This window comes from Aotus nancymaae, unplaced genomic scaffold, assembly GCF_030222135.1.
Source record: "Aotus nancymaae isolate 86718 unplaced genomic scaffold, 86718_ANA_hifiasm-v0.15.2.pri h1tg000062l, whole genome shotgun sequence".
Classification (NCBI taxonomy): Eukaryota; Metazoa; Chordata; class Mammalia; order Primates; family Aotidae; genus Aotus; species Aotus nancymaae.
Window position 1 is genome coordinate 32,383,380 of NW_026988476.1, and position 16,501 is coordinate 32,399,880.

Consider the following 16,501-nt stretch of genomic DNA (forward strand, 5'->3'; position numbering starts at 1 on the left):
TTTTCCTTTTTTTTTTTTTGGCGAGGTGGAGGTAGACAGAGTCTTACTCTGTTGCCCAGCCTGGATTGCAGTGGCAGGATCTTGGCTCACTGCAACCTTCACCTCTCAGGTTCAAGTGATTTTCGCACCTTAGGCACCCAAGTAGCTGAGACTACAGGTGTGTGCCACCATGCCGGCTAATTTTTTTTAGTATTTTTAGTAGAGACAGGGTGTCGCCATATTGGCCAGGCTGGTCTTGAACTCCTGGCCTCACATGATCTGCCCGTCTCAGCCTCCGAAAATGCTGGTTTACAGGTGGGAGCCACTGTGCCTGGCTTTTTTTTTTTTTTCTGGTTTTGTTTTGTTTTTTGACTGTTTTTGACTTAGTCTGTTGTATCTGATGTAAGTATAGCTACTCTTGTTCTTTTTTGGTTTCAATTTGCATGGAATTTCTTTTTTCATTCCTTCACTTTTGGTCTGTGTGTTTATAGGTGAAATGAGTTTCTTGCAGGCAGCACATGGTTGAATCTTACGGGATTTGTTTTGTTTTGTTTTGAGTGATCACTGACTGCAGCTTCATCCTCCCAGGCTTAAGCAATCCTCCCACCTTGGCCCCTCAAGTAGCTGGGATTACAGGCATGTGCCATCACATGCAGCTAATTTTTTTATTTTTCATAAAGATGAAGTCTCACTATGTTTCTTGAACTCCTGGGCTCAAGCTATCCTTCCACTTCAGTCTCCCAGAGTTCTGGGATTATAGCCATAAGTCACCATGCCTTGCCTGAATCTTTTTTTTTTTTTTAAATCAGTTCTGTCACTTAAGTCTTATAATTGGAGAATTTAGTTCATTTACATTCAAGCTTATTGATACATAAGGACTTAACTATTGGCATTTTGTTACTTATTTTTTGTTTTTTTCTAAGTCCTTTTTTCCTTTCTTTCTCTCATAATGATTAGCTTTAATAGTAAGTTTGATTCCTTGCTTTTTTAGTGTATCTACTCTAGGTTTTTAATTTGCGGCTGTCATGAGACTTACAAAAAAATAAAACCAGTTGTTTTTTAACTGATGACTTAATTTTCATTTCAAAGAAAAGAAACTGGCTGGGCATGGTGGCTCATGCCTGTAATCCCAACACTTTAGGAGGCCAAGGCAGGCAGATTACTTGAAGTCAGGAGTTCAACACCAGCCTGGTCAATATGGTGAAACCCTGTCTCCACTAAAAATACAAAAAATTAGCCAGGTATGGTGGTGCATGCTTGTAATCCCACTACTTGGGAGGCTGAGGTGGGAGGATCAGAACCCAGGAGGCAGAGGTTGCAGTGAGCCAAGATTGTTCCACTGCACTCCAGCCTTGGAAACAGAGTGAGACTTCATCTCAAAAAAGGCAAGAAAGAAAGAGAAAGAGAGAGAGAGAGATAAGAGGAGAGAAGAGAAAGAGAAAGAGAAAAAAAATAGAGAAAAGACAAGACTGGACTCTGTACTTTAACTCCAGTTTTCCAACACCCATCAAATTTTGACTTTCAGATGTCTCAATTTACATTGTTTTATGTTGCCTATCTCTCTCTCTCTCTCTCTCTTTTTTTTTTTTTTGGGAGATGCAGTCTCCCTTTTTACGCTGCAGTGCAGTGATGTAATCTCATCTCACTGCAACCTCCGCCTCCCAGGTTCAAGTAATTCACCTTCCTCAGCCTGAGTAGCTGAGATTACAGGGCCCACCACAACTGGCTAGTTTTTGTATTTTTAGTAGATAACAGGGTTTTGCCATGTTGGTCAGGCTGGTCTTGAACTCCTGACCTCAAGTGATTCACTCTTTCAACCTCTCAAAGTGCTGAGATTACAGGCGTGAGCCACTGTACCCAGCCTATGTTGCCTACCTCTTTTTTTGAGACAGAGTCTTGCTCTGTCGCCCAGACTAGTGTGACGTGTCACCATCTCAGCTCACTGCAACCTCTGCCTCCTGGGTTCAAGTGATTCTCCTGCTTCAGCCTCCCGAGTAGCTGGGACTACCAACACGTACCACCCTGCCCTGCTAATTTTTTGTATTTTTAGTAGAGACGGGGTTTCACTGTGTTAGCCAGGATGGTCTTGATCTCCTGATTTCGTGATCCTCCTGCCTTGGCCTCCCAAAGTGTTGGGTTTACAGGCGTGAGCCACTGCGCCCAGCCCTATGTTGCTATTTCTTAACAAATTGTTGTTGTTAATATTTTTAATAGTTTCATCCTTTATTCTTCATAATAAACATGTGAATGCTTTATGGACCATGGTTATAATATGAGAGTATTCTAAATTTGTCTATATATGTACTTTTACCTGTGAGTTTTGTTTTTGTTTTGCTTTTTTTTTTAATTGCATTTTAGGTTTTGGGGTACATGTGAAGAACATGCAAGATTGTTGCATAGGTACACACATGGCAATGTGATTTGCTGCCTTCCTCCCCATCACCTATATCTGGCATTTCTCCCCATGCTATCTCTCCACAACTCCCCACCCCCGGCTGTCCCTCCCCTATTTCCCCCGGACAGACCCCAGTGTGTGATGCTCCCCTCCCTGTGTCCATGTGTTCTCATTGTTCAACACCCACCTATGAGTGAGAACATGCGGTGTTTGATTTTCTGTTCTTGTGTCAGTTTGCTGAGAATGATGGTTTCCAGGTTCATCCATGTCCCTACAAAGGACACGAACTCATCGTTTTTGATGGCTGCATAATATTCCATGGTGTATATGTGCCACATTTTGCCTGTCCAGTCTATCATCGATTGGTATTTGGGTTGGTTCCAGGTCTTTGCTATTGTAAACTGTGCTTCAGTGAACATTCGTGTGCATGTGTCCTTATAGTAGAATGATTTATACTCCTTTGGATATACCCAGTAATGGGATTCCTGGGTCAAATGGAATTTCTATTTCTAGATTCTTGAGGAATTGCCACACTGTCTTCCACAATGGTTAAACTAATTTATACTCCTACCAACAGTGTAAAAGTGTTCCTATTTCTCCACATCCTCTCCAGCATCTGTTGTCTCCAGATTTTTTAATGATCACCATTCTAACTGGCATGAGATGGTATCTCAATGTGGTTTTGATTTGCATTTCTCTAATGACCAGTGATGATGAGCATTTTTTCATATGTTTGTTGGCCTCATGTATGTCTTCTTTTGTAAAGTGTCTGTTCATATCCTTCACCCACTTTTGAATGGGCTTGTTTGTTTTTTTCTTATAAATCTGTTTTAGTTCTTTGTAAATTCTGGATATCAGCCCTTTGTCAGATGGGTAGACTGCAAAAATTTTTTCCCATTCTGTTGGTTGCCGATTCACTCTAATGACTGTTTCTTTTGCCGTGCAGAAGCTGGGGAGTTTAATTAGGTCCCATTTGTCTATTTTGGCTTTTGTTGCCAATGCTTTTGGTGTTTTGGTCATGAAGTCCTTGCCTACGCCTATGTCCTGAATGGTTTTGCCTAGATTTTCTTCTAGGGTTTTTATGGTGTTAGGTCTTATGTTTAAGTCTTCACTCCATCTGGAGTTAATTTTAGTGTAAGGTGTCAGGAAGGGGTCCAGTTTCTGCTTTCTGCACATGGCTAGCCAGTTTTCCCAACACCATTTATTAAACAGGGAATCCTTTCCCCATTGCTTGTTTTTGTCAGGTTTGTCAAAGATCGGATGGTTGTAGATATGTTGTGTTGCCTTCGAGGCCTCTGTTCTGTTCCATTGGTCTATATCTCTGTTTTGGTACCAGTACCATCCTGTTTTGATTACTGTAGCCTTGTAGTATAGTTTGAAGTCCGGTAGTGTGATGCCTCCCGCTTTGTTCTTTTTTGCTTAGAATTGACTTGGCTATGCGAGCTCTCTTTTGGTTCCATATGAAGTTTAAGGTGGTTTTTTCCAGTTCTGTGAAGAAGGTCATTGGTAGCTTGATGGGGATAGCGTTGAATCTGTAAATTACTTTGGGAAGTATGGCCATTTTCATGATATTGATTCTTGCTAACCATGAACATGGAATGTTTCTCCATCTGTTTGTGTCCTCTCGTATTTCATTGAGCAGTGGTTTGTAGTTCTTGAAGAGGTCCTTTACATTCCTTGTTAGTTGTTTCCTAGGTATTTTATTCTCTTTGTAGCAATTGTGAATGGCAGTTCATTGTTGATTTGGCTCTCTTTAAGTCTGTTGTTAGTGTATAGGAATGCTTGTGATTTTTGCACATTGATTTTGTATCCTGAGACTTTGCTGAAGTTGCTTATCAGTTTCAGGAGATTTTGGGCTGAGATGATGGGGTCTTCTAAATATACAATCGTGTCGTCTGCAAATAGAGACAATTTGACTTCCTCCTTTCCTATTTAAATACTCTTTATTTCTTTTCCTTGCCTGATTGCTCTGGCTAGAACTTCCAATACTATATTGAACAGGAGTGGTGAGAGAGGGGATCCTTGTCTAGCATCAGATTTCAAAGGGAATGCTTCCAGTTTTTGCCCATTCAGTATGATATAGGCTGTTGGTTTGTCGTAAATAGCTTTTATTATTTTGAGATATGTTCTGTCAATACCTAGTTTATTGAGGGTTTTTAGCATAAAGGGCTGTTGAATTTTGTCAAAGACCTTCTCTGCATCTATTGAGATAATCATGTGGTTTTTGTCTTTGGTTCTGTTTATGTGGTGAATTACGTTTATAGACTTGCATATGTTGAACCAGCCTTGCATCCCTGAGGTAAAGCCTACTTGATCATGGTGGATAAGCTTTTTGATGTGCTGTTGCAATCGGCTTGCCAGTATTTTATTGAAGATTTTTGCATGTGTGTTCATCATGGATATTGGCCTGAAGTTTTCTTTTCATGCTGAGTCTGTGCTGGGTCTTGGTATCAGGATGATGTTGGTCTCATGAAATGATTTGGGAAGGATTCCCTCTTTTTGGATTGTTTGGAATAGTTTCAGAAGGAATGGTACCAGCTCCTCTTTGTATGTCTGGTAGAATTCGGCTGTGAACCCATCTGGACCTGGGCTGTTTTTGGGTGGTAGGCTCTTAATTGCTGCCTCAACTTCAGACCTTGTGATTGGTCTATTCAGGGTTTCAACTTCTTCCTGGTTTAGGCTTGGGAGGATGCAAGTGTCCAGGAATTTATCCATTTCTTCCAGGTTTTCTAGTTTATGTGCATAGAGTTGTTTGTAATAATCTCTGATGATGGTTTGTATTTCTGTGGAATCAGTGGTGATATCCCCTTTATTGTTTTTTATTGCATCTATTTGATTATTCTCTCTTTGCTTGTTTATTAATCTGGCTAGTGGTCTGTCTATTTTGTTGATCTTTTTGAAAAACCAGCTCCTGGATTTATTGATTTTTTTGAAGGGTTTTTTGTGTCTCTATCTCCTTCAATTCTGCTTTGATCTTAGTTATTTCTTGTCTTCTGCTAGGTTTTGAGTTTTTTTGATCTTGCTCCTCTAGCTCTTTCAATTTTGACGGTAGGATGTCGATTTTAGATCTCTCCTAGCTTCTCATGTGGGCATTTATTGCTATATATTTTCCCCTCGAGACTGCTTTAAATGTGTCCCAGACATTCTGGTATGTTGTGTCCTCGTTCTCGTTGGTTTCGAAGAACATCTTTATTTCTGCCTTCATTTCATTGTTTATCCAGTCAACATTCAAGAGCCAGTTGTTCAGTTTCCATGAAGCTGTGCGGTTCCGAGTTAGTTTCTGAATTCTGAGTTCTAACTTGATTGCACTGTGGTCTGAGAGACTGTTTGTTATGACTACCATTCTTTTGCATTTGCTGAGGAGTGATTTACTTCCAATTATGTGGTCAGTTTTAGAGTAGGTGTGATGTGGTGCTGAGAAGAATGTATATTCTGTGGATTTTGGGTGGAGAGTTCTGTAAATGTCTATTAGGTTTGCTTGTTCCAGGTCTGAGTTCAAGTCCTGGATATCCTTGTTAATTTTCTGTCTCGTTGATCTGTCTAATATTGACAATGGGGTGTTAAAGTCTCCCACTATTATCGTATGGGAGTCTAAGTCTCTTTGTAAGTCATTAAGAACTTGCCTTATGTATCTGGGTGCTCCTGTATTGGGTGCGTATATATTTAGGATCATTAGCTCTTCTTGTTGCATTGATCCTTTTATCATTATGTAATGTCCTTTGTCTCTTTTGATCTTTGTTGCTTTAAAGTCTATTTTATCAGAGATGAGAATTCCAACTCCTCCTTTTTTTTGCTCTCCATTTGCTTGGTAAATCTTCCTCCATCCCTTTATTTTGAACCTTTGTGTACCCTTGCATGTGAGATGAGTTTCCTGGATACAGCACACTGATGGGTTTTGGCTTTTTATCCAATTTGCCAGTCTGTGTCTTTTGATTGGGGCATTTAGTCCATTTACGTTTAGGGTTAATATTGTTATGTGTGAATTTGATCCTGCCATTTTGATGCTAGCTGGCTGTTTTGCCCGTTAGTTGCAGTTTCTTCATTGTGTCGATGCTCTTTACCATTTGGTATGTTTTTGGAGTGGCTGGTACTAGTTGTTCCTTTGTTTGTTTAGTGCCTCTTTCAGGAGCTCTTGTAAAGCAGGCCTGGTGGTGATGAAATCTCTGAGTACTTGCTTGTTCGCAAAGGATTTTATTTTTCCTTCACTTATGAAGCTTAGTTTGGTTGGATATGAAATTCTGGGTTGAAAGTTCTTTTCTTTAAGGATGTTGAATATTGGTCCCCACTCTCTTCGGGCTTGTGAGGTTTCTGTGGAGAGATCTGCTGTGAGTCTGATGGGCTTCCCTTTGTGGGTAACCCAACCTTTCTCTCTGGCTGCCCTTAGCATTTTCTCCTTCATTTCAACCCTGGTGAATCTGAGGATTATGTGTCTTGGGGTTGCTCTTCTTGAGGAGTATCTTTGTGGTGGTCTCTGTATTTCCTGGACTTGAATATTGGCTGGCCTTGCTAGGTTGGGGAGGTTTTCCTGGATAATATCCTGAAGAGTATTCTTCAGCTTGGATTCATTCTCTCCGTCACATTCAGGTACACCTATCAAATGTAGATTAGGTCTTTTCACATAGTCCCATATTTTTTGGAGACTTTGTTCATTCCTTTTTACCCTTTTTTGTCTAATCTTGCCTTCTCATTTTAATTCATTGAGTTTATCTTTGACCTCTCATATCCTTTCTTCTGCTTGGTCAATTCTGCGTTGAAACTTGTGTATGCTTCGCGAAGTTCTCGTGTTGTGTTTTTCAGCTCCATCAATTCACTTATATTACTCTCTAGGTTGTTTATTCTCCTTAGCATTTCATCAAATCTTTTTTCAAGGTTCTTAGTTTCTTTGCATTGGGTTAGAACATGTTCTTTTAGCTCACAGAAGTTTCGTATTACCCACCTTCTGAAGCCTGATTCTGTCAATGCATCACACTCAATCTCCATCCAGCCTCCTTCCCTTGCTGGAGTTCCCAAGGGAGTTGTGATCCCTTGTAGGAGTAGAAGTGTTCTGGTTTCAGGTGTTTTCCTCCTTTTTGCGCTGGTTTCTTCCCATCTTTGTGGATTTATCCACCCGTCGTCTTTGTAGTTGTTGACTTTCACATTCAGTCTCTGAGTGGACATCAAGTTTGTTGATGATGAAGTTATTTCTTTCTGTTTCTTAGTTTTCCTTCTAACAGTCTGGCCCCTCTGCTGTAGGACTGCTGAGGTCCACTCCAGGCCTTGCTTGCCTGGGGATCACCTGCAGTTGCTGCAGAACAGTAAGGGTTGCTGCCAGTTTCTTCTTCTGCTATCTTTGTCCCAGAAGGATACCCACCAGATGTCAGTCTGAGCTCTCCTTTATGAGGTGACTCTTTGGATATACAGGGGTCAGGGAGCTGCTTGAGGAGACAGTCTGTCCTTTATAGGAGCTCAAGTGCTAAGCTGTGAGCTCTGTTGTTTATTCAGAGCTGCTGGGCAGGTACTTTAAGTGTGTTGCAGCAGAATTCATAAACCCCCTTTTTCCCCCCGCCAGGTGCTCTGTCCCAGGGAGTTAGGGCTTCATTTATGAGTTTCTGTTGTGCTGCTGCCTTTTTTCAGGGCTGCCCTGCCTAGGAAGGAGGCAGCCTAGTCACTGTCTGCCTGCAGAGGGTTTGCTGAGCTGCTGTGGGCTCCGCCCAACTGCCATGTGAACTTCCCTGCAGTCCTGTTTATACGGGTGTAGTTAGAACTGCCTCGGCAATGGTGGCCCACCTGTATAATGGCGGACTGTCTCTGGAATGGTGGGCTGCCTCTGTAATGGCAGGCTGCCTTGGCAGTGGCGGGCTGCCTCAGCAATGGCTACCTAGCTCTGTAGTAGTGGACTGCCTTGGTAATGGCGGATGCTCCTCTCCCACAGAGCTGGACGGTCCCAGGTTCAGCTGTGCTTGCTGTGAAACTCTCAATCCAGAGTGTTTCCAATTGCTGTTTTTTTTGTGGGGGTGGGACCAGCCGAGCCTGATCACCTGGCTCCCTGCCTCAGAGCCCTTTTTTTTTTTTTATTTGAATGGTCGACTTTGTCTCCCAGGTGTTCCAGTTGCCTGTTGAAAAGGCGCCGGGATCTGTGTGATTTCCTGTGTGGTGACCCACTGTGCCAGCTGAAACAGCCGTGCTGAGATTCGTGGTGCTTTTTTGCCCGGGAATCTCCTGGCCTGGCTCCCTGTTTCAGTTCCATTTTTAATCAGTTGAATGGGCAACTCTGTCTGCCAGGAGCTCCAATCGCCAGCTAAAACAGCACCCGGACCCGTGTATTTTGTACGGAGAACCGCTGCACCGGGGCACCAGCAAAACAGCCACACCGGCAAAAACAGCCGCACCGGCCAAACAACCACGCCGGCCAAAACAGCTGCGCTGGTGACCCGTGGGGCTCCTCTGCCTGGGAATCTCCTGGTCTGTGGGCATTAAAAACCCGTCTGGAAATGCAGCGTCCACTCACCCTCCGCGCTTTCGCTGGGAGTTGCAATCCTGAGCTGCTCCTAATCGGCCATCTTGGATCCCTGGTCTGTTTTGTTTTGTTTTTTGAGATGGGGTGTCACTCTCATTGCCTAGGCTGGAGTGCAGTGGCATGATCATGGCTCACGGCAACCTCCGTCTCCCAGATGCAAGCGATTCTCCTATTTCAGCCTCGCGAGTAGCTGGGATTACAGGTGTGCTTCACCACGCCTGGCTAATTTGGTATTTTTAGTAGAGACAGGGTTTCTCCATGTTGGACAGGCTGGTCTCGAACTCCTGACCTCAGGTGATCTGCCTTCCTTGGCCTCCCAAAGTGCTGGGATTACAGGCATGAGCAACCATTTCTGGCCAACCAGTGAGTTTTATACCTTCAGATGTTTTCTTATTACACATTTCTTTCAGGTTGAAGAACTGCCTTTAGCAATTTTTATAAGACAGGTCTAATGGTGTTGAATTTTCCCAACTTTTGTTTGGCTGGGAAAGTCTTTGTCTCTTCTTCATGTCTGAAGGATAGTTTTACTGGATGGAGTATTCTTGGTTGACATTTTTTTCTTTTAGCACTTTGTTATCCTACTCCCTCCTAGCCTGTAAGATTTCTGCTGGGAAGTCTGCTGCCAGACCTATTGGAGCTCCTTTACTTGTTATTTGCTCTTTTTTTTTCTAAATTACAATTTAAGGGTTTTTTTTTTTTTTTTTTTTTTTTGTAGAAATGGGAGTCTCACTGTGCTGCCCAGGCTGGTCTTGAACTTCTGGCCTCAAGCAGTCCTCCTACCATAGTCTCCCAAAGTGTTGAGATTACAAGCATAAGCTACCACACCTAGCCTATTTGCTTCTTTTCTCTTGCTGGTTTTATGACTTTTTCTTTGTCCTTGACCTTTGAGAATTTAATTATTATATGCCTTGGAGTAATCTTATTTGGTTGAATTTAATTGGTGATTTTTTTTACCTTTCTGTACCTGAGTATTTATATCTTTCTCTAGGTTTGGAAAATTCTCTGTTACTATTGCTTGGAATAAACTTTCTACTCCCCTCCATGCTCATTCTCCACTACCTCTTGAATGCCAGTTACTCATACAGTTGTTCTTTTGATGCTATCCCACAGATTCTTTAAGCTTTCTTTTGTTCTTTTTCATTCTTTTTCTTTCCTCCTCTGTATTTTCAAATAGCCTGTCTTTGAGCTCACAGATTTTTTCTTCTGCTTTATAATTTCTGCTGTCGAGACCCTGTAATGCATTTTTCTTTGTTCAGAGTATTTCAGCTGCAGGATTTCTGTTTGATTTTTTAAAGATTATTTTAATCTCTTTGTAAAGTTTCTCTCATAAATTTCTGAATTACTTCTCTATGTTTTCTTGAAGTTTGTTGGGCTACCTCAAAACAGCTGTTTTCAATTTCCTGTCTTAGATCATACCTCTCCATCTTTTCAGGATGGGCCACTGGTACCTTATTTAGTTGGTTTGGTGAGGTCATAGTTCTCTCAATGTTCTTGATGCTTTTCAGTGTATGTCAATATCTGGACATTGAAAAAACGGATTTTTATTGCAGTTTTTGCTATCTGGCCTTGCTTATACCTGTCCTTCAGAGGGTCTTCCAGGAATTCAAAGGAGACTGACTGTTGGGTTTCCTAAGCCTGTGGTCACTGTAGCCATCTTAGCACTTAGAGGGCACCCTAAGCCTGTATTGCTGGAACTTTGTTATAGACTGCATTGTCCCTGGCCCAGATGGACCTGAGTAAGACCCAGGAAGGGTTCCCCACCTCGTGTTGTAATGCTGGCCAGGGCCCTGAGCCCAGCACTGGTTTCGTTGCTGTGAGCTTAGTACTGGGTTCCAAGGAAAAGTCCCATGCACAATTCTGTCTCCTTCCCCCAAGCAGATGGTGTATTTCTCTGCACCATGTTGCCCAAAGTTGTGGGGAAAGGTGATGGGCGCAATTCTGTGGCTGCCACAGCTCATGTTCTGCAGGGTTTCACCTGAAGCCTATGGCCTCTTGGACCAGGGTGGAAGTGGGTTATGCCCAAGGCCCATGGCTGCTACCATGCTGAAATTTATTTGGGGCCCAAAACCACTTGAGTTGGCCAATGATGTGAGAATCACATTCATCCTGATAGGGTGGTGAATTATTTTCTCGTGCTTAGTGTGGGTCTAGAATCTTTGTCCATTGGCACAGACCTGGAATTGGGCTGTGGGGTTTTACCTGGTGCTGTGTATTACTGTGGCAGACTTGGCACTGGGCTCTAAGGCAAAGTTCCACATCCAGTAACCAGAAGGAGTTCTGCCATGTGGACAGTGTCTCTCATCACTGCCTAGAGTTGGGGGATAGTTGGTGCAGACAGTATGAGACTGTCCTTCCTGTTCTCTTCAATGCATCTTCTTCTCATAAAATATAGTACTTGTATCTATCAACTGGTTTTCCTAGCTCTAGTGAAAATATTTTTGTGTGTGGATAGTTGTTCAAATTGATGTTTCTGTGGGGAATTATCTTTGAAGGGTCCTATTCTGCCATCTTATTGTGCCTCTGTGTCACTCATCTGTTGTTTGTTTATTTTTTTTGAGATGGAGTCTTGCTCTGTTGCTCAGGCTGGAGTGCAGTAGCACTATCTCGACTCACTGCAACCTCTGCCTCCAGGTTCAAGTGATTCTTCTTGCCTTAGCACCCCTGAGTACCTGGAACTACAGGCATGCGTCAGCCACCAGGCCTGGCTAATTTTTTTTTTTTTTTTTTTTTGTATTTTTAGTAGAGACTGGGTTTTGCCATGTTGGCCAGGCTGGTCTTGAACTCCTGACCTCAGGTGATTTGCCCACCTCAGCTGAACAAAGTGCTGGGATTACAGGTGTGGCCTACTACACCCCACCTCTTGTTTGTTTGTTTTATTTTTTATTTTTTTGAGATGGAGTCTCTCTCACCCAGGCTGGATGACATCTCAGCTTACTGCAACCCCCACCTCCTGGATTCAGGTGATTTTTCTGCCTCAGCCTCCCGAGTAGCTGGGATTAAAGGCGGCTGCCACCATGCTTGGCTAATTTTTATATTTTTAGTAGAGTTGGGGTTTTACCATATTGGCCAAGTTGGTCTCGAACTCCTGACCTCAAGCGATGTACCTGCCTCAGCCTCCCAAAGTGCTGAGATTACAGGCATGCACCAGTGTGCCTGTCTAAAACGATCACTTTTTGCAAGAACACATGTAAACAAAAAGATATACTCTAAGCACATCAGAATGATTTGGGTGGAGGAGGGAAATAGCGATGAAAAGTAAAAAAATTTGGGAGCCAGGCATGGTGGCTCACATCTGTAATCTCAGCACTTTGGAAGGCTGAGGTAGGAGGATTGCTTGAGCCCAGGAGTTTTAGTCCAGCCAGGGCAACATAGTGAGACCCACCTCTACAAAAAATAAAAAAAAGCCAGGTGTGGTACTGCACACCTGTAGTCCTAACTACTCAGGAGGCTATGGTGGGAGTATTGCTTGATCCTGGGAAGTTAAGGCTGCAGTGAACTGGGTGCACTCCAACCTGGGTGACAGAGCAAGACCCTAATTTAAAAAAAAATTGAATCATCTTTTAAAGTTTGATATAATAATCCTTTTAAACTGACAAGGCTTGGTGTTTCAGAAGGGGATTCATTCTTTGAAAAACTTCTTCCTTGGAAAGTGGTCTGTTAAGATCAAGGGTTAGCAAACTATGGCCCTTTGGCCAGTTGTGCCTGCTTCCTGTTTTTATAAATAAAGTTTTACTGGAATACAGTCATGCCCATTCATGTACATGTTGGCTTTGCTTGTATTCCCACTACAGTGTCTGAGCTGAGTAGCTGCAACTACTCAAATGGCCCACAAAGCCTTAAATATTCAGTATTTAGCTCCCTACAGAAAAAGTTTGCCAACCCTCAGTTTAGATTTCTGTCTCTTTTGGAGCCAGTTTTGATTCTAACTTGTTAATTTCTGTGTATATTGTTATCAGTTTTTTTTTCCTGTGATAGCTTGTCAGTCTTTTCTTGCTTTGTGGTCAGTAATTTTTTGAAATGTGTTTATCTGCTGTTTTTTTTCTTTTTATATGTAAGACAAATAATGTGCTGACTGACGTTGTAACACAGTTTGAGAGAGGCACTTCTCAGACATGTATGTGAAAACCCAATCATCGTGCTTACGAACTACAAAAGGATCGTGTCGTGTCTGCGGTTTCTCATGGTTGGATTGAAGTTATGCGTTTTTTTGCGAAAAATACCATAGAGGTGATTTGCACTTCTCAGGGTTTGACAGATTAGGCAAAGAAAAATACAGGATGTGGCTGGGCGTGGTGGCTCATGCCTGTAATCCCAGCACTTTTGGAGGCCGAGTTGGGCAGATCACAAGGTCAGGGGATCAAGATCATCCTGGCCAACACAGTGAAACCCTGTCTCTGCTAAAAATACAGAAAAATTTGCTGGGTGTGGTGGCATGTGCCTGTAGTCCCAGCTACTTGGGAGGCTAAGGCAGGAGAATCACTTGAACCCCGGAGGTGGAGATTGCAGTGAACCGAGATCATGATGCCACTGCACTCCAGCCTGGCGACAGAGCAAGACTTCATCCCAAAAATTAAGGAAAGAAAAGAAAAATACAGGATGCTAGTTAAATTCAAATTTTAGAGAGACAACAAATAGTTTTACAGTATGAATATATCCTATGCAATACCTTGTTCTCAGTGCATTGTATCAGAGGTTACCTGATACTGGTATTTCTGGGGATGTAAACTTTGATGTTAAGGTGGTGTTTGGGGTTCTCTCCACTGAATGTTGCCATTTATTCCTTTATGATTAATAAACATGGCTGTATGTGGTGGCTCATGCCTGTAATCCCAGTGCTTTGGGAAGCTGAGGCAAGAGGATCACTTGAGTCCAGTAGTTTGAGGCCAGCCTGGGCAACATAGTGATACCCCGTCTCTACACACACGCACACAAAAGCTATGTTGGTGGTGATGCCTGTGGTCCCAGCTACTTGGGAGGCTGAGGTGGGAGGATCACTTGAGCCTGGAGGGGAATGGAGGCTGCAGTGAGCCATAATTGCACCATTGGCCTTGGACAGAGGGAGACCCTGTCTCAGAAGATCTTGGAGACTATGGAAAATCCTGTTTGCCCTCAAACTTTCATCCACTAATTTTAGTATCTACTAGTGTATCTTATCTGTAGAAATTATTACTGTGATACTTTAGTGGCAGTTTTGTATTTCCCTCATTTCTTCTGTGTTTATTAATTGGAACTTTAAGAATGTGCAGTCCCTTCTTCCACCACTTAATTTATTCAGTTATTTAATATTTTTCAGTTTGGAATAATATTCTTTGGGGTATAATTCAATATGGTACTGTCATTATTAATTTCATTGTTCAACTTGTTCCAGCTTTAATTATTTGGAGATCTTTCAGCTTGGGTCCTGTGTCCTTTTGACATGCCATATCCTTTTTTTTTTTTTTTTTTTTTTTTTTGGAGACAGGGTCTCACTCTGTTGCGCAGGCTGGAGTGCAGTGACATGATCATGGCTCACTGCAGCTTCGACCTCCCTGGGCTCTGGTGATCCTCACACCTCAGCCTTCTCAATAGCTACAGGTGTGTGCCACCACACTAGGCTACTTTTTGTATGTATTTTTTTTTCTAGAAATGGGGTTTTACCATGTTAACCAGGCTGGTGTTGAACTCCTGGGCTCAAGCGATCTGCCCACCTCAGCCTCCCAAAGTCTTGAGATTATAGACGTGAGCCACCGTGCCTGGCCCTTGAGCACTTCTTTAATTCATTTTGTATTGCTATTGTTATAACCCATTGCTTTAGCATATTCATAGAGTTGTGTATCCATCACCCGTTTGAGGACCCCCCAAACAAAATCACATGCCAAGTTATCATTCCCAAAATTCACCATTCCCCAGTCCTTGGCAACCACTAATCTACTTTCTGTCCCTATGGATTTGCCTGTTCTGGACATTTCATATAAATAGAATTATATATGATCCTTTTTGATTGCTTCTTTCTCTTAGCATAATGTTGTCAGGATTGTGTTAGTTTCCTAGAATTGCTGTAACAAATTACCACTCACAGAGTGGCTTAAAACAACAGAAATGTATGCTTTCATAGTTCTGTAGGCTAGAAGTCCAAAATATTGGTGTTAGCAACACTATACTCCCTCAGAAAGCTCCTGGGAGAAGGATCTGTTCCATGGCTCTTTCCAGGCTTCTGGTGGTTGCCAGCAATCCTTGGCATTCACTCTCACCTCTATCTCTATCTTCACATGACATTCTCTCTCTCACTTGCTCTCTCTTTCTGTGTCTGCCTGCCTATTTGTCCCTGTGTTTTCACATGGCCTTCTTTTTAAAAAAAATTTAATCTTTTTAAGAGACAGGGTCTCTGTCACCTGGACTGGACTGCAGTGGTGCAATCACAGCTCACTCTTACCTCCAACACCTGGCCTCACGTGATCCTCTCACCTTAGCCTCTTCAAGTGCTGGAATTACCATCGTAAGCCACCACACAGCCACTGCCGCCGCCTTTTTTTTTTTTTTTTGAGACAGAGTCTCGCTCTGTCACCCAGTCTAGAGTGCAGTGGCACGATCTCAGCTCACTGCAACCTCCGTCTCCTGGGTTCAAGGGATTCTCCTGCCTCAGCCTCTCAAGTAGCTGGGATTACAGGTGTCTACCACCACGCCCAGCTAATTTTTTGTATTTTTAGTAGAGACAGGGTTTCACCATGTTGGCCAGGCTGGTCTCCCAACTCCTGACCTCAAGTGATCCACCCACCTCAGCCTCCCAATGTACTGGGATTACAGGTGTGAGCCACCACGCCTGGCCCCACATAGTCTTCTTATAAGGACATTAGTCATTGGATTTAGGGACCACTCTAATCCAGTAGTATCTTATATTAACTTGATTACATTTGCAAAGATCCTATTTTCAAATTAGGTCAAATTCACAGATACTAGGGATTTGGACAGCATATCTTCAATGGAGACAGTGATTTAACCCACAATAAGGGATCCTTTATGTTGTAAAACATATGAGAGCTTCATTCCTTTTTATGGCCAAATAATACTCTGTTGTATGAATAAACCACATTTTATTTATCCATTCTTCAGTTGATGGACATTTATTTAGGTTGTTTTCCGCTTTTTTCCTATTAATGAATATTGTTGTTATGAGCATTCCTGTAAAGTTTTTGCATGGATATGTTTTCATTTCTCTTGGGTATGTATCTAGAGTTGAGTTGTAGGATCATAGAGGAATTGCCAGACTGTTTTTCAAAGTGGCTGTACTATTTTACCTTCCCACGAGCAGGATACAAGCAGTGTATTTCTCTCCATCCTCACCGACCTACAGTTGCTGTGATGTATTTTTGATTATAGCTGTCCTACTGGATGTGAAGTGGTACCTTATTGTGACTTTGATTCCATTGCCCTGATGGCTTATGGTGTTGAGTATCTTTTCATAGGCTTTTCCTCATTTATATATCTTCTTTGGAGAAATATCTAGTCAGATATTTTGCCTGTTTTAAGATTTGGTTATTTGTCTTTTAAGAGTCTCTTAGCTAATATATAATTCACAGAAAATGTTCTCCCATTCTTTGTGTCTTTCCACTGTCTTGGTATAGTGTCCTTTGAAGCCAAAAGTTTAATTTTAA

The 16,501-nt window shown here is 42.3% G+C and overlaps 1 protein-coding gene and 1 non-coding gene across 6 annotated transcripts in view; one reads left to right on the forward strand and one right to left on the reverse strand.

Annotated features, from left to right (window-relative positions):
* Positions 1 to 16,501, forward strand: part of STARD9 (StAR related lipid transfer domain containing 9) — a 185,469-nt gene that overhangs the window by 160,670 nt on the left and 8,298 nt on the right. The gene's annotated exons all lie outside the window — the stretch shown is intronic.
* Positions 12,921 to 13,028, reverse strand: LOC135270484 (small nucleolar RNA U13). The gene has a single exon (XR_010338657.1). It is a non-coding gene; the product is annotated as a small nucleolar RNA U13 (small nucleolar RNA).